This window comes from Trichechus manatus, unplaced genomic scaffold, assembly GCF_000243295.1.
Source record: "Trichechus manatus latirostris isolate Lorelei unplaced genomic scaffold, TriManLat1.0 scaffold00161, whole genome shotgun sequence".
NCBI lineage: Eukaryota > Metazoa > Chordata > Mammalia > Sirenia > Trichechidae > Trichechus > Trichechus manatus.
Genome location: NW_004444097.1, coordinates 2,473,324 through 2,496,338, shown reverse-complemented (window position 1 = coordinate 2,496,338; position 23,015 = coordinate 2,473,324).

Genomic DNA, 23,015 nt, shown 5'->3' with positions numbered 1-23,015 from the left:
CCACATGGTGCTTGTTATGGAGGAGCACAGTCCAGAGCTTGAAGGACACTGCCCTGGGATGTCCTGGAGAGGCAGCTCCTGCTAGGCCCCATGCTATTAACGTAATTCTGGCATAGGTTTGGAATCTAAAGAGTCAATGGCTTCATCCATTCATTTGTTGTTTATCTTTGGGATTCTAATGAGTAAAAGATGTCATCCTCACCGCCAAGAACTTCTCTAGGGTGAGGATATCAATGAAAATCACATATGAAACACAGCTCTTGTTGAAATCTACCAGTTGAAGGGATTTCACTTAAAATATTTCACCTACTACGTGTATGACATTTTGAAGTCCCATCTTTCATGGGAATCACAATCTAGATTTGGCAATTACTATTAAGGACTTTTGTTTTGAAGCAGTCACAAATAGCACATTAAAATAAAATGAGGACTTCTGGTTCTGCTAAAACAGAGAGCCCCTACTCCTCCCAAGTCCTCCCTCTTACAACTAAAATCCCTGGACATTACAACAACAAGCATAGGAAGACTGTGAAAGGTGGAAGGTGGAAGGTGGACTGCCAGGGAACTCTGAGCTTGAGGAATGATATGGTGGTGAGTTTCCTGAGTTGTCTTATTGCCTCCAATATATCCAGCACACAGGGAGCTGCAGAAGCCTCTAAGTCGGAACCACCAATACGCACAATCTAAAATGGTCCAAAAAGACTCATTCCCTTTAGCCATGGACCAGGTAGAGGGTAGACTAACAACAGAAACACTTTTTGGCAATATCTTCCATACTCCGGTCAAACACTAACAGAAGTACCTGCATCAGCATCATCTCTGAGGTTTCAGGGGGACAAGTAGGGAGTTGATCTTCCATACCATCTCCCTTTCCCTGAAGAAGTAGGCAGTGTCTGATTCCACACATGATGGTATTAGTGGGCAGTGAGCTTATCTTATATTCTCTACCTGGTAGAGGCAGATAGTGCTGTAATTTCTCCCACCAGAGTAGTGTCAGTGGGGTCCAGTGATGAGCTGAGCCTCTAAAGCTGCCCAGCAGCAACAAGACAAGACTGAACAAGGTAGTGTGAAACAAGGCCAATCAGTGCTCCAGTCCCTCTTACCCCCCTGGTGTATTAGCAGGGCCCAGTGGGTAGCTGAGACTTCACCCTTACCAAACATTAATAAAGGGAAGTGAGGTGGTTTGAGGTAAGACTAGTTGGCACTCTGCTTCCTCTCCTCCCCTCTCATGGTGTCAGTGGGGCTGAGTGGGAAGGGTCCCACTTGGAGACAATGAGGTGGTGCAAGTTGGTGCCTGAAAAAGTATCCTAAGAAATAATAGCTGAAAACTTCCCAAGTGTGGCAAAAGACATAAACCTACAGATTCAAGAAGGTGACTGAATCCCAAATAAGATAAACCTAAAGAAATCCATGTCAAGATACATTAAACCTAAAGAAATTCATGTCAAGATATGTTATAATTCAACTTCTGAAAAACTAAAGACAAAGAAAAAAAATCTTGAAAGCAGCTATAGAGAAATAACACATTACTTATTCTCAGAGGGGAATAGTAATTTGAATGACAGAGATTTCACATCTGAAACCATGGAAGCCAGAAAAAGTGGAATATCATTTTTCAAGTACTGAAAGAAAGAATTGTCAACTGTGAATTTTCTATCCAGTGAAATTATCCTTTAGGAATAAAGGGGGAATAAAAATATTCCCAGAAAAAGGAAACTGAAAGAATTTGTTTGGCTAAAGGAAGTTTTCTAAAGAAAGGAAATAACAACAGAAGGAAGTTTGGAACTTCAGAAAGGAAAGAAGTGCATCAGAATGGATAAAATGGGGATAAATATAATTGGCTATCTACTTCTCATTAAGGAGCCCTCGTGGTGCAGTGGTTAAAGTGATCGACTGCTTACCGAAAGGTCAGTGGCTCGAAACCACCAGCAGCTCTGTGGCAGAAAGACATGGCAGTCTGCTTCTGCAGAGATTTACAGCCTTGGAAACCCTATGGGGTTGCTATGAGTTGGAATTGACTTGATGGCAGTGGGTTATCTCTTTCTCATGAGGTTCTCAAATCATATTTGGTAGTTGAAGCAAAAATTATAACACCATCTCAAAGGAAATACATAGACCTGAATGAAAATGAAAATACAACAATCAAAACATGGAAGATGTCGCTAAAGCCAGTGGTGAGAGGAATATTTATAGCAATAAATGCTTACATTAGAAATAGGGAATATTTTAAATCAATAATCTAAGTTCCTACCTCAAGAAACTAGAAGAAGAATAAAATAAGCCGAAATAAGCAGAAGGAAATAATAAAGATAGCAGAAATCAAGAAAATTGAAAATAAGAATATAATAGAGAAAATCAATGAACCAAAAGGCTGGTTCTCTGTTAAAAAAAAAAATCAATAAAATTGATAAACCTTTAGCTAGACTGACAAAGATAAAGACAGAAGGCATGACTTATCAATACCAGGAATGAAATAGAGGATATAACCACAGGTCTCCCTGCCATTAAAAGACAATAAAGGAATATGTATTAGTTTCCTATGGCTGATGTACCAAATTATCACAAAATTGGTGGCTTAAAACAGACATTTATTCTCTTACAGTTCTGAAGGTCAGAATTCTGAACTCTGTTTCCCTGGACCAAAATTAAGCTAACAGCAGGGTTACCCTCCCTCCAAGTCTCTAGGGGAGGATCCATTTCCCTGCCTTTTCCAGCTTCTGGAGCTGCATTGCTTGCATTTCTTGGCTCATGTCTCCTTCTTCCATCTTCAAAGGCAGCAGTGAAGCATTCTGTGTCTCAGTTGTCATACTACTTCTTCATCTACGGTCAGATTTCCCTTTGCTTCCTTCTTATAAGGACACTTGTGATTGCATTATGGCCCATTTAAATAATCCAGGACAACACCCCATTTCAAAATCCATAATTTAATTACATCTGCAAAGTCTTTCTTGCCATATAAAGTAAGATTTACAGGTTCCAGGGATTAGTACCTGAATACCATTGGAGACATCAGAGTACAAGAAAAAAAGTTTAGGCTCATAAATTCTACAGTTTTGAAGAAATGAATGTTGAAAACCACAAACTACTACAACTCAACCAAGATGAAATAGACAACTTGAGCAATCCTAAAATTAAATCCTATAAATTAAAGAAATTTAATATTTAATTTAAAAGGTCTGAAAAATAATTCTCCAGCCCAATGGTTTCACTGAAGAATTCTACCAACCATTTAAAGAAGAATTAACAACAATTTTACAAAATCTCTTGCAGAAAATAGATGAGGACAGAACCCATCACAATTTATTCATGGGGCTAATAAAACCCTGATACCAAAACCAGACAAAGATAGTTCAAAGAAAGAAAACTAGACCAATGGCTCTCAAGAACTGAGATGCAAAATTCTCAAAATATTGACAAACAAAATCCAATAATGTGAAAAAGAGTTATACAGCATAGCCAACTGGGATTTATTCTAGGTATTCAAGGCTGGGTCAACATTCGAAAATCAATCAGTGTAATCTACCATATCAAGAGTCTATAGGAAAAAAAAAAATCACATGATTGTAACAATCAACACCAAAAAGGCATTTGACAAAGTCCAACACCCATATATGAAAAAACAAAAACAAAACTCAGCACCTAAAATTCTTCTCTATTAGGAATAGAGAGAAATTTCCTCAATTTGATACAGAGCATCTACAAAAAAACCAGTAGCTAACATCATACATAATATTGAAAGACTGAAAGTCTTCCTTCTAAAATCAAGGACAAACAAAGGATGTCCACTCTTACTACTCTTAATCAACATACTATGGGGACTCCTAGCCACTGCAATAAGACAAGAAAGAGAAATAAATATCATACTTATTGGAAAGGAATTAATAAAGTTGTCCCTGTTTGCAGATGACATGGTTGTTTTTGTAGAAAATCTCAAAGAATCCACATTTAAAAAAAAAAAAAAACCCTAGAATAAGTGAGTTCAGCAAGGTCATAGGGTGCAAGATCAGTACACAAAAATCACCTGCATTTCTATACGTGAACAACGAACATGTGAAAACTGAAATTAAAAGAACCACACCATTTACTATTACAGTCAGCCCTCAGTATACACAGGTTTTGCATTTGGGGATTAAACAAACGTTGGATTGAAAATATTTGGGAGAAAAAAAAAAAGACTTTTTTCTTGTCATTATTCACTAAATAATACAGTATAACAACCATTTACAAAGCATTTACATTGTTTTAGGTATTATAAGTAATCTAGAGATGACTTTAAGTATATGGGAGGATATGCATAGATTATATGCAAATACTATGCCATCTTATATAAGGGACTTGAGCATTCGTAGATTTTGGTATCTGTGGGGGTCCTGGAACCAATGCCCCACAGATACTGAGGGATGACAAAGTTTGTATATTTAAACCATTCTCTATCAGGTTCCCAGCAATGTTTTTCGTACACATACACAAACTTACATGTCTTAGACTTTGATAAAGAAGACAAAGTAGGAGAATTCACTCTCTTTGAAATTAAGGCCTACTATACAGAGGGAGGAATCCGTCTACTTGATTTCAAGACTTATTATACAGCTATAGGAATCAAGACTGTTCGGTATTGGTGGAAGGATAGACATAAAGATCAATGAAACAAAATAGAGAACTCAGAAATAGACCCACACAAATAATTTTGACTAATTTTTGACAAAGATACAAAAACAATTCAATAAAGGATAGCCTTTTGAACAAATGGTGCTGGCATGATTGAACACCCATAGGCAAAAAAAAAAAGAATATCTAAACTTCATACCTTCTACAAAAATTAACTTAAAAGAAAGCATATGCTTAAATGAAAAATGTCAAACTATAAAACTTTCAAAGAAATATTTCAGGATGCAGAGCTATGCAAAAAGTCCTTAGACATGACACTAAACGCATTATCCATAAAAGAAAAATTGATAAATAAGATCTCTTAAAAATTAAAAACTTTGCTCTGCAAAACACCCTGTGAAGAGGATGAAAAGACACGCTACAGACTAGGAGAAAATATTTGCAAGTCACATATCTGACAAAGAACTAGTCTCTGGAATGTATTTTTAACTGTCAAAATTCAACAGTAAAAAACCAAAACAAAACAAATCCAATTAGAAAATGGGCAAACGACATGAGACATTTCACTAAAGAAGATCTAGATGGCACATAAGTATATGCAGAGATGTTCAGTATCGTTAGCCATTAAGGAAATACAAATAAAAACTTCAATGATATATCACTACACACTTATCAGAATGGCTAAAATATGTACATGCATACATACATAAGTAAATAAAAAGAAAATACATACCACCAAATGCTGGTGAGGATGCAGAGAATCTGGATTACTCATACATTGCCGATGGAAATGTAAAATGGTACAGTCAGTCTGGAAAATAGTTTGGCAGTTTCTTACAAACTATACATGCAACTACTATTGTTGTTAGGTGCCATCGAGTCGGTTCCAACTCACAGCAACTCCATGTACAACAGAACAAAACACCCAGTCCTGTGCCATCCTTACAATCATTCCTGTGTTTGAGCCCATTGCTGCATCACCGTGTCAATCCATCTCATCAAGGATCTTCCTCCTTTTCACTAACCTTCTACTTTACCAAATATGATGGCCTTCTCCAGGGACTGGTCCCTCCTGATAACATGTCCAAATTATGTGAGACGAAGTCTCGCCATCCTCGCTTCTAAGGATCATTCTGGCTGTACTTCTTCCAAAACAGATTTGTTCCTTCGTCTGGCAGTCCACGGCATAGTCAATATTCTTTGCCAACACTATAATTCAAAGACATCAATTCTTTTTCGGTCTTCCTTATTCATTGTCCAGCTTTCATATGCATATGAGGCTACTGAAAAGACCATGGCTTGGGTCAGGAGCACTTTAGTCCTCAAGGTGACATCTTTGCTTTTAATATTTTGAAGAGGTCTTTAGCAGCAGATTTGCCCCAAATTGTCTGATTTCTTGACTGCTGCTTCCATGGACATTGATTGTGGATCCAAGTAAAATGAAACCCTTGACAACTTCAATCTTTTCTTAGTTTATCATGATGTTTCTTATTTGTCCAGTTGTGAGGATTTCTGTTTTCTTTATGTTGAGGTGTAATCCATACTGAAGGCTGTAGTCTTTGATCTTCATCAGTAAGTACTTCAAGTTCTCTTCACTTTCAGCAAGCAAGGTTGTGTCATCTGTAACGCAGATTGTTAATGAGTCTTCCTTCAATCCTGATGCGCTGTTCTCCTTCATATAGTCCAGCTTCTCAGATTATTTGCTCAGCATACAGGTGGAGTAAGTATGGTGAAAGGATACAACCCTGACACACACCTTTCCTGATTTTAAACCACGCAGTATACCTTGGCTCTGTTCGAACAACCTCCTCTTGGTCTATGTACAGGTTCCACATGAGCATAATTAAGTGTTCTGGAACTCCCCTTCTTCACAATGTTATCCATAATTTGTTATGATCCACAGAGTTGAATGCCTTTGCATAGTCAAAAAACACAGGTAATCGTCTTTCTGGTATTCCCTGCTTTCAGCCAAGATCCATCTGACATCAGCAATGACATCCCTCATTCCAAGTCCTCTTCTGAATCTAGTTTGAATTTCTGGCAGTTCCCTGTAGGTGTACTGCTGCCAGTGGCATCACTAGGGTGGTGCAGGGGTGCAGACTGCACCAGCTAACACTGTCAGAGGGGGTGACACCAAAATGTTTGTCTATAAAATTTCTGTGTAGTGCTTCATTAGAAATTTATTATTATTATTTTTAAATATCCCTGTAGTTAGCTGTAACAAAAAAATTTTTTGTAAGCCCAGCTTACATGTATCAATAGATCTACAAGGCTAAAACTCTATGCAAATTTACTTTTTGAACCTTCTAATGCAACGCGCTCTGGTCAGACCTGTCATTATCACCCAGTTACAATGAGGCTTCGAATAATGTGGTGGTTTCATCTTCACACACTACAAGCTTGCGGTGTTCTTTTCATTGCTTCTGGTGTTTTTGTTGTTGTTGATTTTGCCAAATTTTCTGGTGTTTTAGCTATAATATTATGGTAATTAGTATTTGTGAACCTATATCAATAATTTTTTTTGAGAATGAAGTAGTAATTAAAGGAAAAGAAGGAGAGAAATAAAAAAAGGCTTCTCAGTTACTCATAACATTGTAACTGATAATGTTGTAATTCAGTGTAGAAAAATTTTACAAAACAATTTTGATGTTAGTATTCATATCATCTAAGAAATATTACATGTAAGCACTTTACAACTATATTTATCACATATTATTCTATAATTAAAATTGATAACTTACATGTATAATAATTATTGCTTATAACTGATAACTAGAGAAATCGGCAGTTTAAAACATGAACTGAGGGAAATGATATGTTTCTTGACACGTGTTTAGAAATATAACTTAAATCTTAAATTCAGTTGTTTTTAAATTTTAGTCTTTTTAAATTTTTCTTTAAAAACATCATTGTCTTGCAATTATGTATCTGCTTTTAATGAAATTTTCAGGATTTAAGTTTGACTTATGGTTTAAAAAAACAGTGACATGTTAAAAAGTGAGTTGGGGCAAGGCATTGATTTTGATGAAGTCATTCACATACTCACACCTTTGAAGGCCAGGAAAGGAAAGTTCTGATTTAGTCAAGATGTTCAGTAAGTGCTGAAATGCTTGTGTATTTGTTCCTGTTTATTTTTTTGGTATTATTTCATTTATGAATATATTTCCATATGCATTTGTCTCTAACTTCTCTATTATCTGGGCCATTACAGATTATGCAAACCTAATTCGTTAATGTATCTCATGTAATATTAAAATTTAACATTAAAATGAATGTAATTTTGATGTATTTCTTAAACAGTTTTCCTTTGAACTCTATTGTTTTCTTACCGAATTTTCACTTTAACCACATGAAACTATATAAATGTAAATACATTTAGGCTCTGTGTGTGATGTTGTAATTCAAAGGTGTAATTTTAATTTTGCCAGTTGTTCATGTCACTACTATTTCAATTACACTCAGTGATATACTGGAGTTCACGATTTATGAGTGACATTAGAACAAAAAATATTACTAACAATTCCATATGGCCTGGTACAGGAGGACGTCCATGGAGGAGGGGTGACATCATGAGTTACTGCACTGAGTGACACCAACCCCACTGACTGCTGCAACCATTGTTCCATAATCTTCAGCATAATTTTACTTGCATGTGATATTCACCATAGGTATTTGATAATTTCTGCATTCCGCTGGATCGTCTTTCTTTGGAATGGGCACAAATATAGATCTCTTCCAGTCAGATGGCCAAGGAGCTGTCTTCCAAATTTCTTGGCATGGGCAAGTGAAGGCTTCCAGCTTTGCATCCGTTTGTTGAAACATCTCAGTTGGTATTCCATCAATTCCTAGAGCCTTGTTTTTAACCAATGCCTTCAGTGCAGCTTGGACTTCTTCCTTCAGTACCATCAGTTCTTGATCATATGCTACCTCCTGAAATGGCTGAATGTTAAAACAATTCCTTCTGGTACAATGACTCTATGTATTTCTTTCATCTTCTTTTGATGCTTCCTGCATCGTTCGATTTTTTTCTCCATAGAATCCTTCAATACTGTAACTTGAGGCTTGAATTTTTTCTTCAGTTCTTTCAGCTTGAGAAACGCCGAGTGTGTTTCTTCCTTTTGGTTTTCTATCTCCAGTTCTTTGCATGTCATTATAATATTTTACTTTGTCTTCTGGAGCTGCCCTTTGAAATCTTCTGTTCAGCTCTTTTACGTCAGCATTTCTTTCTTTTGCTTTAGCTCCTCTACGCTCAAGGGCAAGTTTCAGAGTCTCTTCTGACAAACATTTTGTTTTTTTCTTTCTTTCCTGGCTTTTTGATGACCTTTTGCTTTTTTCACATATGATGTCCTTGGTGTCATCCCACAACTTGTCTGGTCTTCAGTCATTCGTGTTCAATGTGTCAAATCTATTCTTGAGATGGTCTCTAAATTCAGGTAGGATATACTCAATCATACTTTGGCTCTCATGGACTTATTTTAATTTTCTTCAGCTTCAATTTGAACTTGCATATGAGCAATTGATGGTCTGTTCTGTATTCGGCCCCTGGCCTTGTTCTCACTGACGATATTGAACTTCTCCATCTTCTCTTTCCACAGAACATAGTTGATTTGATTCCTGTGTATTCCATCCAGCAAGGTCCACGTGTATAGTCACCATTTATGTTGTTAAATAAAGGTATTTCCAATGAATAAACTGTTGGTCTTACAAAATTCTATTATTCAATCTCCAGTGTCGTTTCTATCACCAAGGCCACATTTTCCAACTACCGATACTTTTTGTTGCCAACTTTCACACTCCAATCTCCAGTAATTATTAATGAGTCTTGTTTGCATGTTTGATCAGTTTCAGAATGCAGAAGTTGGTAAAAATCTTCAATTTCTTCATCTTTAGCATTAGTGGTTAGTGTATAAATTTGAATAATATTTGTATTAACTGGTCTTCCTTGTAGATGTATGATATTATCATATTACTGATGCATTGTATTTCAGGATAGATCTTGAAATGTTCTTTTTGATGATAAACGTGACATTGTTCCTCTTCAGTTTCTCATTCCTGGCATAGTATACCATATGATTGTCTGATTCAAGATTATCAGTACCAGTCCATTTCCGCTCACTAATGCTTAGGATCTCGATCTTTTTAAGTGTTCCATTTCATTTTTGACAACTTCCAATTTTCCTTGATTTGTACTTTGTACATTCCACTTTCCAATTATTAATGGATGTTTGTCGATGTTTCTTCTTATTTGGAATCGTGCCACATCAGCAAATAGAGGTCCCGAAAACTTTACTCCATCCACGTCATTAAGGTCGACTCTACTTTGAGGAGGCAGCTCTTCCCCAGTCGTGTTTTAGGACTGCCTTCCAACCTGACGGACTCATCTTCCAGCACTATATTAGACAATGTTCCTCTGCTAACCATAAGGTTTTCAGTGGCCATTTTTTTCAGAAGTAGACCGCCAGGTCCTTCTTCCTAGTCTGTCTTAATCTAGAAGTTCCACTGAAATCTGGCTACCATGGGTAACCCTGCTGGTATTTGAAATACTGGTCACATGGCTTCCAGCATCACAGCAACACACAAGCCACCACAGTATGACATACCGACAGACACGTGGTGGGCAACTATCATACCCCAGCAGTTGCACTCTTGGGCATTGTCTTAGCCTGGGTTCTGGAGAGAAGCAAAACCAGTGAAGCGTGTATGTATATATATATGGAAACCCTGGTGATGTACTGCTTAAGAGTTAGGCTGCTAACCAAAACTTTGGCAGTTTGAATCCACCAGTCACTCCTTGGAAACCCTATGGGGCAGCTCTACTCTGTCCTATAGAGTCGCTATGAGTCAGAATCGACTCGATGGCAATGGGTTTGGCTATACGGTTTATGTGGCAGATGCTTATCGAAGTGCTTTTCACATATTATAGCATATATCCTCACAACTTCTCTGTGAAGTATGCATTATTGTCCCATTTTACAAATGGGAAACAGTAATGGCTCACAGATGAGAATTAAATTGATTTAGGAAACACAATTAGTAGGGGGCAGAGCTAGAATTTTAACCCTGGTCAAATCCAGAGCTTTCTACTCCATCTCACTGCCTTCCTGCTCCTTTAACTAAAAGTTGGGACACAGACATATGTGCTCACCTAATTGTTGCATTTACTTAATTCCACATCATCATCTTTCTTGCTTATTGGATTTAAATACTCTCAGTGACGTTCCTTTAAAAGCTAGACTGATCTCTGAAGCGGCATTTGCTATAAAAGGATCTGAGGGTAATCATGTCAAAGGCAAAGATGAATTTGTTTTGCTTCCTCACTCTTCCCCCCAACTCCCCACCCCATACAACACCCCAGGGCAGGAGGAGAATTGCTTAGCAATCGCTAACAAGTCAGTGTCACCACCTCAGCAAGCTGTCCCACAAATCACCCTCATTGTCCTGAACAGGAATAGTTCCGCTGTGGTGTAAGTCAGCTTTTCTCTCCCTCCCTCCTTCCCTCCCCTCTCTCCACCAAATTGTTTTCCCAGAATTAACCTTTTTCGTTAGAAAACAATCTTTCTTGTTTCCTATGCTGTTCCCACAGTTCCTTTGTGCCCGCTGTTCTGTCAAATGATTTTAAGTGTCAGGAAATTAAATTCTGAACATCCCTTAACCACAAAACTGCATGGATTTGGAACATCCAAAGCACTGATTTTTGTGTTAGATTAGTCAAGGCTGACTCCCTTTTACTTGTTTAACACTGTCTCCCTGCAAGTTTGCGGCAGCACTTTCGGACACCTTCTAACTGTTTGTGAGGTGAGCAGTGCCTTCCCGTGGGGCTGGATCTTATCAGACAGGCTGACTGAAGAAGCCTGACCCAGGCGCTTTATCTGCCTGGAAAGCTGATGAATTGGGCACAAGTTATATAAAGAAACGTCTACTAATGCGCTCTTTCTCCCTTTCTCTTTCTCTCCTTGTGTGTGTGGGTTTTTTTTCCCCTGGCTTTTCATAATCTCTTGCCTTTTCAAGCCTTGAGAAACCTTCATACAGCGACTGTCTTAATTAGAGGTCCCCAATATAGAATTGTTATGAGTCGGAATCAACTCAATGGCAACGGGTTTGGGTTTTGGTTGAATATAGGGTATGGTCATCCCTCAAAAACAAAACAAAACAAACCCAGTGCAGCAGAGTTGATTGCGACTCATGGCAACCCCATGTGTTACACAGTAGAGCTGCTCTATAGGGTTTTCTTGGCTTCTGTAATCTTTATGGAAGCAGATTGCCAGGCCTTTCTTCCACGGCACTGCTAATGGGGTTTTAACCTCTAACCTATCAGTAGCCCAGTGCAAACTGTTTGTGTCACCCAGGGACCTATGTGGTCACCCTAGGACTATGAAAATTATTATACTCATGTATAGAAAGAAAATACATGAAATTATATTTATCTATAGTTTATCTCATCATTTTAAATAATTTATTTTGTGTATGTTGTATAGCATTTAGTAGTACACAATCATGCATGCAATATATTATAAATAGTCATATTTTTGCATCTATTCTCAATATATATTTTACTGATAAAGAGACACATAAAAAATTTGGAACCCACCCATCTAAACCATGCATGGCAGATGACTGCCTATCTACTTCTTAAGGAGAGAGATTTTACAACCTGCAGTAATTACTCATCTAAATATTTTATCACTGTTTGCATTTATGGATTCATTCACTTTGATCACTTAATTATTACAGCATATAATACTTATGCTATAAGCTAGGTATTGAGCTTGGAATTATTTTCCCTTCCCATGAGCGAGATTTTTCCCGAAAACAACTTGGGAGGAAAATTTGTCAACTAAAATCATAAGCACTGTTGATTTTTCCTAAACACAAAAAGAACTGTTCAACCTTCTCATAAAAACAAAAATAAAAAATCCAAAAAAAAACTAAACGAAACAAACAAACAAAAAAAAACCCTGTAAAATGATAACAGAACTTAATTAACCTGAAAGGCTGTTGTAAAGATTGAAGAGATAATGTCCCTTAATGTAGTACAATTGTTAATTGGAAGAAACTTTCAAAATGTAGCATCATCTTTTGAGTCTTAGAAACAGTACTTCCCTTCTGAAGCCTGTGCTAAACAACCTCATTTCCTTCAATATTTCCTCCAGATATATTTCATTAGTTTATGGCTTGGTGACTTAAAGTGAATGCTCCACTCTGCTAAAGCCACACTGAGATAAAAATCCCGTCTCAGCCCAAATACATCAAACGACATTTAATACGTCTGGGAAATATGAATTTGTCCTGCATTTTCTTTCTGTAATGGCAGTTCATTGCTGACTCACATTTATCTCATGGTTAGTTATGCATCCTAAGTATTTTTCCACTATATTTATGCTAAGCCATCCTACATTTGTGTTACTGGATTTGTGTTCATTGAAGGATGACCTGGCATTTGCCATATTAAATTTCAGCTTTGTTGATGAAATCATTTTCTAATCTTTCAAGAACACTTTCTATTTTTTCCCCATATCTAGAATTCTAGTAACCCAATCTAATTTAATATTATGTACAAATTTGATAAATATATTCTTAAGTTTTTCATAAAGGTGATAAAAAATGACAAATCCCTACCAGAAAATGTTTGATATAACTTCCCAGGTCAATGCCATTAATAACTCTTTTTATCTTGTTTCCTTAAGGTAAAACAAATGCACAAGGCAGTGTGATAAGTGCCACAATATGGGTAAAGATCAGGAGCTATGGCACCCCTGAGTGGTGCAGACAGCTAACGTGCTCAGCTGCTAACTGAAAGGTTGGACTTTGAGTCCACCTAGAAGAGCCTCAGAAGAAAGGTCTGGCAATCTGCTTCTGAAAAATCAGACACTGAAAACTCTAGGGAGCACAATTCTACTCCAACACACATGGGGTCATCATGAGTCAGAGCTGATCTGATAGTAACTGGTTTTTATGGGAGCATACAGGTATGGTTTGTAACACAGTCTTGGGGATCAAGGAAGTCTTCCAAGAACATGTGACATCTACGCTGAGACATGAAAGATAAGTTGGGGTGAACCAGAAGATAAGAGGCAAGAAGAATGTTCCAGAGAACAGGTGGAAACGTCTGAGGGTATGAAAAGATATTTCTTCTGGATAGTGAAAGCTGTTCTGTCTGATAGACGGGACAAGGGATACTGGTGAGAGATGAGGTTGGAGAGGTTCACAGGGTCAGTTCATGAGAGGTCTTATAAACCTGGGTGAGGTGCCTGGACTTTGAGCCATTAGGGAAACACTAAAGGACTTTTAAAGCATGATCCTGACATCCTCAAATTGTTTTGTAGAGAAATTAAAAATAGTTCTCCTTTCTATGCAAAGAATGGACTATAGAGAAGGCAAGATTTGAAGCACAGTTATATTACAGCTATCTATACTTATATCTTGTCTTCCTTTATGGGCTACAAGTTCTCTGAGATGGACATAAGTCTGTCTATTCTTTATTTCTCCTCCATCACCTAGCATAGGTATTGAAAATATTTTATTGAGTGCATGAAAGATAATACATCTCATCTGTACTTTCTCCCTTGTCTATCATGGCTACTACTCTATCACAGGAGAAAATTAAACTGATCCGGATGACTGGCTATTCATAAAATAGTATTGGTTGTATCTAAGCAGCTTTCACTTTCTAAGCAGTTGCTCATTATTTGCTTGATGATGCATCCTAGTATATTCCGAAGAATGACTATTTTATTGGCTGGTATATCAATTAGGATATATTTGCCTATCAGAAAACATTATTTTGCTTCAATTGCCTTATCTGGAAAAGAAGGAATTTAATTGTACCTGTTCAGTGGGGTTATTGTGAGGGTTAAAGGACTTAATACAGGGAAAGCGCATAACTGGTACCTGGCAAACATAGGCACTCAGTAAATGTTAGCTATTTTGTTGATGATTATTATAATTATTTTAGCTACAAATAAGACCCAAATAAAATGGCTTTTAAAATAAAGATATTTGTTATTTCCCAAAATAATTATTTTAGAGGTAGGTAGCTCCAAGATTGGTTAATTCAAATAGTCCGATGACCTCAGGGTTCTGTCCCATGCTTCTCTGTAATTCTTTTGGCTTTCCTCTCATGATCACAAAATGGCTGCAGAGACTCTAGGCAACACATTCTTTTAGTTTGATATCTAGACATGGGGGGAGGGGGAAGGGGCAGGGAAGCCTGTTTTTTTTTTTTCTTTTCTTCACAAGAGTCTTTTTAAGAGTGAAGAAAACTTTCCCAGAACACTGTATAAGATTTCCCTCATGTCTCACTGGCTAGAATTATTATCAGATGCTGTTCCCTAAAGCAATCTCCAGAATGTGAGTGACTTAGACAAATTAAGCTAACTCCCTGGAGTTGTAAGTGCCCTCTGTAGTACATGCTCATCTGGTACTCAAATAAAATCAGGGTTCTATCGGCAAGAGAGAAGGGGAAAAATGACTTTTGGGTACACAGCCAACAATGTCTCCCATAGCCGTTTTTTAATTTCAATATTTACGCTCTCTCTCTCCTCCCTTTATTTCTTCAACCATTTTTATTAGGCCAGTGATACTCAAAGCTATATTGTAAGTCTATCCCCTCAACCAAGTTCTAATTGTGTGTCTTCAACAACCTACAGGAGATTGGTACGTCATATTTACTTTGTCTAAAATCAAATTATATTCGCTTTCACTCTGTTCCTGATAAGCCCCCTCACCCCTGGTTATCTCCTCCTTCAATGACAGCACTACTTTCCTTGTTCACCCCATCATTAATTACGAGGGAGAAGAGAGAATGGATTAAAAGGATGGGGGAGTATGAGTTAATTTTCTAATATACTTTTTTCAACTGATGGGTTAGAGCCAAATAAAACACTCTGTAATATCCAAGAATAAGGTCCCTAGAGAGAGTGAAGATTTTATAATTTTGGAGCCATTCATACAGCGGGCTTTAAAGCCATCAGAGCAGGAAAACTCCTTGGAGAAAAGAAAGTAGAGGGGAAAAGACAGCCACATGGAAGGAAGAGGGGAAGCCCGAAAAGGAGTTGACGGGGATGAAAACCTCCAGGAGCCCAGTGCAATGGAAGATAGGGTAGACAGAATTGTGAGAAAGGCATGGCTTACTGTTTTAAAAGCAATTACACATTCAAGAAGGATAATAACTGAGGAGAAAAAAAAGTCAACACTACATTTACGGACGAGGTTATCTTTGTAAAAGCCATTTAAGTGAAATAATGAAGAAAATGAAAAAGAAAACTCTGGTGAAGAAAAAGAAGCAATGGGACTTCTGGCAACATAGACACTCTAAGCAGAAGCACCACACTGTCCCTCCACAGCAAGATCTGAAAAACTAAGCCAAACAGAGAAAACAGCAATCCTGAAATCCTAAACATCAAATAAAGAGATAAACAACTCAGCCAAGCACCAAACGGAATAAGAAACTGACAGAGAACAGAGAGCGAGGAGACATACATGTAGAGGTCCCCTATCAGCTAATGCAGCACGGATTTGCCATCTTGGACTCCTATCAGAGACCAGAAAATAGGGGGTACGAGAATGCAGCTTCACGGAGCTTCCAGCAGGAGACAGAACAACCGGTAAACAGCGATATACACTTTCCTACCCACCACCCTTCTTCACCCCCACTCAGCCTCCTCTGCTTCCCGCAGCCACAGTCTCTTGGCCGGGGAGCACTGGCTGCTTGGATTCTACCTGCCCACACTGGCCGAGTCCCTGAGTGCCATTTGTTGGCTGCTGGTGTTGCTTTTTTCTGCTTCTTTTGATTTCTTCCTTACCTCTCACCACCTCCCCCTCCTTTTGCTCAAATACCTGGCTCCGTGTACCATCTTTGCTTCTTCCTGAGGGGCTGTGGAGCTCTGTTCAAGTGTGGAACTGCTTCACGGTCATGCTAATACACTGGTGGGATCCCGGGGCTTTTTGTTTGTTTGTTTGTTTTCAATTGTTTGTTTGTTTTCTTTTTCTTTTCTCGAGTTGGGAGCCCATTCTGGCTGGGCGGTGCTGTGCGGCTTGGGACCTACTCTCTCAGATTGCGCAGACGCGCAGAGGGATCCCTGAGCGTATCTTTTTCTGTGGGATTCTTTTTTTCTTTTTTTTTGGGGGGGGTTCTTGTTCTTTTTTTTTTTAATTTGTTTTGTTTTCTTTTCCCTCTTTTTCACTTTTTGTCTATCTTCATTACTCAGTTTCTTGTCTCTCTATACCTTCCTTCTCTTCCTGTTCCCTGGATACCTGGCGCTGAATACCTCTACGCCTCCTAGCCAGGCTGTACTTCAACACCTGGGAACAACATCCGCAGACCTCGTAGCCACACCAGTGGGATCTGTGGGAGCTTTGCTGTTCTTTTTTCTTTCTAATTTTTATGATTCTTTTATTTTATTTTTTTTTCTTCTTCTTCCCCTTTTCGTTTTTCTCCATTTCATAGTCTATCATCTCTCCACTCCCATGGCAAGTTTCCCTAGCACTCTTTTTTGTTTGTTTGTATGTTTTTGGCTCCTGTTCCTCTCTCCTCTCTCCATACCCATCTTAGCTCCACACATCACAATCTCCCCCATTCATCCCGCCTACCTTCACTGTGTGCTTAACATCACACCACCAAGCAGCACAGGTAAGGCCTACTGGAATCTGCCCTACACTGATTACTGACCCACCCGGGTGGCTGTAGTAAGTGCCACAAACAACCCATCACAACAACTCCTCTTCAACTAGACCTGCCCTGCTGTACCATATCTGAGTGACTGACCCTGCCAATTGGAGAAGGAAGCAAAAAGTACCGTGCCAACAGATGAGCAATCAACAAAGAACACACAGCCGCCTGCTCAGACATAGCCAAATTAAAAAAAAAAAAGGATGAAACAAACAAATCTACAATCAATAAAAGAGAAAAATAACTACTGAATGCCCCGAAGACAGCAGACAATATCAAAACATTTATAAAAACAGGACAGGATGGTTCCAGTAGGCATCCAAAATAAAACACCAGATTACTTTCCAGCAGAAGAAAAGGCTCTAGAACAACCTGATAGGGAATTCAAATCTCTAATACTCAGAATTATTCAAGAGTTGAATAAAAAGCAGACAAAAATGAGGAAAAAATAGACAAATTCATGGCAAAGGCAGACAAATTCATGGAAAATACAGACCAAAAAAATGGAAGAATTCAGGAAAATAATGCAGGAACAAAACGCGAAAATAAATTCACAACTAGAAATTATACAAAATTTAGCAATCCAAAAGATAAACAACAAGATTTCAGAAATGGACAGTGTCATAGAAGGGCTGATGAGCAGATATGAAACGGAGGAAGACAGGATCAGCGGAATTGAGGACAAACACGTGGATACAACTCTGTTTGAGGAAAAATCAGAAAAAAGAATGAAGAAAAATGAAGAGACCCTGAGAATTATGTGGGATACAATTCAAAGCAAAAATATGTGAGTGATCAGAGTTCCAGAACAGGGAGAGAAAATAGAAAACAGAGAGGATCATTGAAGAATTGCTGACAGAAAACTTCCCCAATATCATGAAAGATGAAAAGCTGACCATCCAAGAAGCTCAAGGAACCCCATATAGGATAGACCCCCAAAAGAAAATCACCAAGGCATATCATAATCACACTCGCTAAAACCAAAGACAAACAAAGAATCGTGAGAGCAGCTCAGGTAAAACAAAAGTCACATACAGAGAAGAAACAATAAGACTAAGCTCGGATTATTCAGTAGAAACCATGCAGGCAAGAAGGCAATGGGATGACATATATAAAACCTTGAAAGAACAAAATTGCTGGCCAAGAATAATATATCCTGCAAAACTCTCATTCAGATATGATGGTGAAATTAGGTCATTTCCAGATAAACAGAAATTCAGGGACTATGTAAAAACCAGACCAAACTTATGAGACTTATTAAAGGAAGTCCTTCGATCTGAGAACAAACAATATCAGACCACAGGCTGAATCTAGGACACAGGATTGTACTAGCCAGATACCAACCTAGGAAATGAACTCTTAAAGACTATGCAAAACCAAAAGAATTACAAAAGGGAACCAGAGAGGTTAATCTGTAACTGACAACAGCATCAGAACAATAAAAGAGGGAATAAACGGTGTAGATATAGAACCTTCTAATGAAGAGGAAGTCAAGTGATACCGAGTAATAATAGACTGGTTCAAATCTAGAAAGATAAGCATAAATTTCATGGTAACCACAAAGAAAGTTAACAAACCTACTCATCAAAATAAAGAAGAAAAACATAAAGTCTCAGTAAAAACAAAACCTACAAAAACAAAAGAAATGAAAAAAAAAAAAATCCACAAACAAAAGGAACTCAGCACAGAAGAGTAAGAGGAACAAAACTGGAGGATATTATGCTGAGTGAAATAAGTCAATCAAAAAAGGACAAATATTGTATGAGACCTCTACTGTATAACTCATGTAAAAGTTTAAACACAAAAAGAAACAATATTCGTTGGTTACGAGGGATGGGAGGAGTGGGGGGGGGGAACTAAATAGATAAGTGGTAACTTTGGTGAAGGATAAGACAGTACACATTACTGGGGAAGCCAGCACAACTTGTACAAGGAAAGGTCATGGAAGATCCACAGACACTTCCAAACTCCCTGAGAGACTGAATTGCTGGGTGGAGGGCTGTGGGGACCATGATCTCGGGGAACATCTAGCTCAATTGGCATAACACAGTTTATAAAGACAATGTTCTACCTTGGTGAGTAGTGTCTGGGGTCTTAAAAGCCTGTGAGCAGCCATCTAAGATACTCCACTGGTCTCACCCCTTTGGGAGCAAGGGAGAATGAAGAGAACAAGATACAAGGAAAAGATAAGTCCAAAGGACTAACGGACCGCAGCTACCATGGCCTCCACCAGACTGAGTCCAGTACAGCTAGATGGTACCTGGCTACCACCATTGACTGCTCTGACTGGGATCACAATACAGGGTCCTGGACAGAGCTGGAAAAGGATGTAGAACAGAATTCTAACTTACAAAAAAAGACCAGATTTACTGGCCTGACAGGCTGGAGAAACCCCGAGAGTATGGCCCCCGGACACCCTTTTAGCTCAGTGGTAAAGTCACTCCCGAAGTTCACCATTCAGCCAGGGATTGGACAGCCTCATAAAACAAAACAGGACTAATGAGGCACCGCAGTCCAGGGACAAGGATTAGAATGCAGGAGGGGACAGGAAAGCTGGTGATAGGAAACCCAAGGTTGAGAAGGGGCAGTATTGACATGTCATGGGGTTGTTAACCATTGTCATAGGGCAATATGTGTACTGTTTTATGAGAAACTATTTGTTATGCAAACCTTCATCTAAAGTACAATAAAAAAATTTAAAAAAAAAAAAAAGAAATAGAAGCAATGTACTAGTTACCTGAAGAGCTGTGCCTTATAGAGAAATACTATATATCTAGAAAAGGAGTGAACTTATTTTTCAATTCAAGAGTTAAAGGAAGAAAGGTAGTGTCAAGGTAGAAAGGAAGGAGTCTCCAGTAGAGAGATTTAAGATGAGGGATCAGCCTCAGCTCTGGGGAGCTGTGGATGAAGGGCCCATGAAGGCCTTCCAAGAAAGGGAGGTGAAAGGGTCTGCATCTCAGGTCTGGACCGTTCATACTGTAAGGGTAGTAGGTGACTTTGGAGGGTCCTGACTGTTGTGTTGCAAACATAATGGAGCTTGGAATTTTATTCTTGATCTAATATGAAAACATTTGGGGTTTGAGGGTTGGGAAAAATATGATCAGAGATGTTCTTAAGATGATAATGCTGGTGGTCATCTGAAGAATAGATCAGAGTGGAGAAGCTGGAAAGCATAGTGATGAATTAGCAGGCTACTGTAATATTTCAGATAAGAGACCCTGAATTTCAGCAGCAGCAGTGAAAATGAGAATATGAGTTCATTCATTCATTCATTTATTCAACATATATTCTTGAACAACTTTCTATATGTTTTGCAGTCATGTACAATACTTGGCACTGTGGATAAATTAAATTTAGTTCTTATTATTTAAGAGTTAAGGGTAACGGTGCAAGAAAGACAGGTAAACCAATAAGTGTAATGAAGATTTGAGTCCCCATATGTAATAGTACTTCTTGAACTTTTCTAAAGAATATCAGGGAGATGACTTCTCCAGTGGCCATCACAAGTAGAAAATTTCAGATAATTTTCAATTTTCTATCGTAAAATCAGGAGAATTCATCCTTGTATGCCATAATCAGTCTGTGTTAATTTCACTACTAATATGTCTTTAATTACCAGTAAAATATTTAACTTTTCTCCACAAATCATCCAACTGAAGTCATGGTCCAGAAAGGATGCACCAATTTTATCCTACGGCCTCATCATGCTGGGTACTCTGCCCAGTATTAGACCAGTTTGAGATGCACATGTGGGTGAGATACAGTGGGGGTACATGGGAAGGAGTCATTGAGTCTACATGCAGGAAGGAATTGGCAAAGTTCATGGAGGAAATTAATTGAGCTGAATCTTGTAAGCCAAGCTAAATCTTCAGGATGGAGCTCTGGGGTCAGGAAAGGGCAGGAGAAGGGGGAGAAGGAGGGCATTTCCATGAAATGAGCAGGACAAAAAATGGCTAAGAGGTATGAAACCACGTGATGTATCTGGAAAACAGAACACAGGGGTTGAGGATGGGCCTTAAGAGTTAGACCAGCCAAAGAGGGGCTCATATGCCACGATATGGAGCTTGGACAAAATTGCAAACAAAGCTACTGATGCCACTCAGGCAGGTAGGAATGTGATTTGACACAGCTTTCCTTTCTGACTTGAAAACAGGGCTGCAGGAGAGAGGAGGAGGGAACAGAAGGGCAGTTTTGGAGCAAAATGGTTGACTCTAGGTTGCGTGGCAGACATTGCTCTGCTCTTTCCAGATCCCCTTGGGTCCTTTCTACCATTTCCATGCCCCTTCCCCAGCTTCTGTGTTCTTTTACTTCTGAGGGCCAAACCTGCAGCTCTCTTCAAAGGACTGCTGGAGACTACTAGAGGCACTTGCAGAGTGCCAGAAGTATTATCTGAGAGTTTATGAACCCACAGCTGTAGCCTTCCATTGGAAAAAACTCAAAGGTGTAACTTATGCTCCAGAGCTCCCCCATGGGAGCAGGCTGAGGCTTGGGCTTTACCTAAAATTACACACTTGCTTGACTTCTCCCCCTTTCCTGTCCTGCTTCCCAAACTCCCTTACAGTTTTCTCCTGGGAAGATTTCCTTAATAAGTTATTTGCACCCAGATCTTCATTTCTGGGTCTGCTTCTGCAGTGTCTCCTAAGACAGGTGCTGGGAGTAAGGAAATGGGAAGTTGGGGAGCGGCATAATTAAAAGGGCAAGGGTGCTAAAGCTAAATTCACTCCTCCGGAGTTTGGACTGATTCTAGAGTAGCTTCTCTTTTGGCTCTCTTGGTAAGTCTGAATTTCCTGACTCTAGAACACTCCTATTTCATGTTCAGGACAGTCCAGTGGCAAAACTACAGTAAACCTCCTGGAAATGAGGCAGAATTTCAGCATCACTTGGAGACAAGGAAGTTGAACTTTAGTTACTCCTATTCCAAAGATTTGAGGCTCCCTGTGAATGGGGTAGCTGAATCAGCAGTCCCTCCCATATCTTCAATGGCTGGGCTTGACCTGCATAGATCCGAGAGGCTCAGTGACTGAAAGATACCACAAACAGTCTTGGTCAGGAAGTAATTTATAACCTTAACCACCAGCAGTCTGCCTTGATGATTCCTGGATGAGTTTTTGGTCCTGTTGAATCAGTCTTCTTAGTGGTGCCACCAGGAAATTCTGCTGCATTAACAGAGCCCTCCAGGTTATTACCCCACCCTTCAAGAAGGCAGCAGCTACCAGCTTTCAACATCTCTGAAAACTGGGGTGGGGTCAGAGTATCATACTGAGCACTAGTAATTTCTTAGTTTTTATAAGACTCTTCTTACTGCAAAGTGCTTTCATATGCACTAACTACCTCAATAGCTCTTCATAACACTATTGTGAGGAAGGTGGAGTAGACGGAATGGTGTCCATTTGACGGATGAGGAAGCTGAGGTAAAGAGAGGCCAAATGAGGTCTTCAGAGCCATATAAAGGGAAGATCTGGGGCCGAGACCTGAATGTGGGTCCCCTGATTGTATGTCCTGTACAAAGGGGGTGTGGGATGAAACCTTAAACACTTCTTCGTTCTCCAGGGCACAGGAGACTGCACTAGCAGCAGGTGGAAGTGGGATAGTCGTGGCTGTGAACTTGGCACTCTGGGGCTCTCAGCCCACAACCCCCACGATTGCCCACAGCCCCCACCAGGCTCTCAGACACAGCTGGTCTCTTTGCACAGGTTTAGACTGCCTTGCCAAAAAAGTCTAAAGTGAGTCATTGCTGTTG